A 2,981-nucleotide genomic window follows, 5' to 3' on the forward strand; every position below is an offset into this window, starting at 1 on the left:
CATTTCTGAATCAATAAGGATTTCTTCAGCTGCAAGTGGTAAGTCCAGAGGTAATCAAGCTTCAGGCATAACTTGATCTGATATACTAATGGATGCCACCAGGGAGCCTTCTCTCTGCTTCTGCAAATTCTTTTCCTCTGTATTAACATTATTCCAAAGCAAGTTCTTCCTAAGAGGTGGAGAAGAGAAGACTGGACAACTACTTTAGTCTTACTTACAGCCTTTCAGCTCAGCGGCTGCAGCAAAAAGTCAACTCTCTTTCCTGCTAGCAGTAGCCTCTAGGTTGATTTCCTTGGTGTAGACTGGGGTTGGCAAGTACACTTGACTACAAAAGGGAAGGCGTTACCCCTACCCGAATCCCCAAATTAGATCAGAGGCTGAGCAGGCAAAATTAAAAACCAACCAACCAACCAAGCAAAGTAAAGACAAGAACAAATGCTCACTATACTATTAACTTGATGAGTTTATTTGTGATAAACATAAAATTTAGAATAATGACACTGTTAAAAACTTTAGACAAATTCAATTTACCAGACTGAGCAAAGAACAATTTGAGAACTGAGCAGCCCTCAGAACCAGCAAGCACATGTATGGACAGAAAATAGGAGTGAGGTACAGAAGTGGCTTGATTGGTTACAGCTCAGTGTTTGCCTTGATTGAGCGTGGTCTGAGAGGTTGGCTGCCTGTGATCGACTGAGGCCTGACTCCTGTAAACTGACTGAGATTCAGCTATTTGCTACCAAAGTATACTCTTATATTAGGCTTTCAATTAGTTTACATCAAAATTAGGTTGCAATCTGTTACGTAAGGACTCAGAGTAGAATAGCATCCTCAGACCAGATTTAGTTGAGTTTAACATACTCCTTAGTGTGCCCTTCTCTTCCATTTATGATTTTATCCCATACCATATTTTCAATTATTAATTCTATCAAATGACTTCTATATCTCTGTCTTCATACTGAACCTTTTTCCTTCATTCCAGAGTTAAATATCCTACTTCCTGTCTGACATCTCTATCTGAATGTCACACCTACATCTCATGCAGAAATCAATCTCCCTTTCTCATACACACATTCACACACACACAGAACATTTAAGTGTAGTCTCTTATTGTGTACGTATGCGTATGTGCACGTATGAAAGAGAGATGGTTTGCATGGATACATGGAATTTGAAAAGGGACATAGTTGACATATATCTACTTAAATGAAGAAGCATTTCTGTATCAACTGACTCAGTGGCAAAAACAAAAATTTGACAAGCCAATGTGTGGGCTGATCAATGTGCCCTTTTGCCAAAAAATAATTAAAAGCATCGTTATAGTTTGATGCTAATGAGCAATGAGAAACAATACACTTTTCTGCTGGGTCTTCATGAGAAAATCCGTTACACTATTTCTGGACTTGTGTTTCAACTGATCATGCTGCTGGTTCCATTAATTGAAGGGCTACATGGTGGGACCCTGGCTCAAGCATTGCCTTGTGAACCTGCTGGCAAACCAGGGCTTGTCCAGTCTCCCAAGAGTCACCTGAGATGGAAATGCCATGTAAAGCAGATGTGGACTTCTGTTTTTACTCATCAACTTAAGGAGCTGTCATGATTTTCAAAGCATACATATTTAAGTTAGTGAGTTTTAAAGTGTTAAACATGAAAATGTCTTATTTCCTGCAAACCTTTAAAAGTATGGTTCTAGTGAGGGTGACACCAAGCTGTAGTCCTTAAGAACAAGGGATGAAATGGAAACTTTTGTCATATGAGTTCTCTATAAAAATTGCAGTTTTGAAAGGCATTATTTTCTAGTGTTCTTATTTATTTAATTTCTTAAAATGTAAACTGTGTACACATTTTTGTAGGCCTTAAATATTTATTCTTTTCTTAGGTATTTTGTTAAACTCTTATCTAAAACTGAATAGAGAATGAGAAAAGACAATTTATCAAGATATAGGCATTTTCCATCTTTCAGAAACAGCAATTGACCAAGGCCAAACTCATTATCTTTTGCCAAACCAGCTCTTTTCTCTTGGTTTCTTGTTTCTGCTCATAGCTCCATGATTCTCAAGTGTTGTTTGCCTCTGTCTCAACATAGTGGTCTAATATTGATCATGCTTTTGTTTATGGGTATGTGATGTGAGAATTAATCATGTTTGTGCCTAGAATGGAAAGACATTCACTTATTTTTTTTTCAGTTTTTGGCTGGGGCTGGGTTTGAACCCACCACCTCCAGCATATGGGGCCAGCGCCCTACTCCTTTGAGCCACAGGCACCGCACCAGAAAGACATTCACTTTTTAATGTTTGATTTCTTCCACTCAAAATATTTACACTTACGAAATCTTGTCACTGGTAAATATCTGGTAATGGTATACCTAAAGGACCTTTGGGCTTCAAAGGTTGTAGGGTAGGCAGTTGGACAAAGAGAATCAGGAAAAATTGTTGCATATACTCCTGGCCTGAATTTGGAGGAGAAAAAGGTTTTCATCAAGAACAATTTGAGTCCACAGGGACAAGTCTATAGAATGATATAGTATAGGTTTGTTCTAAATATTTCTACTGCCTAGTTTCAAGAGGTGCTTCTAAGAATCAGGGAAAAAACAATTTCTATTCATCTTTATAAATATATACTGCTAATAGTATTGCAGTAAGTGCATAGTTTTGTAATGGTTTTTAATATTGGCCTATTACATTCTCTGAGCACTTTCCTTGCAATAGTTTCATTTATTCCTTAGCTCTTTGGGCCATCAAAGGTTCCTGTCTGGCTATAAAGCATGGTACTTAAATGTGCACCGAGCTCTCACTATACTTTATCATCTGCATTCTCTGTATCTCGTTAACTCTCATCAACTCTCTTATTTATAAACCCTCTTACCTAGCATTACTGTTGCCACTGCTGCTACAGAATTTTGCTGACGTTGGAGGTCCCTATTATTAGGCTAGAAAAAGACATCATTTGAATTGCCAACAGTTCAGGTAGACTTCATATCA

This window comes from Nycticebus coucang, chromosome 13 (assembly GCF_027406575.1).
Source record: "Nycticebus coucang isolate mNycCou1 chromosome 13, mNycCou1.pri, whole genome shotgun sequence".
NCBI lineage: Eukaryota > Metazoa > Chordata > Mammalia > Primates > Lorisidae > Nycticebus > Nycticebus coucang.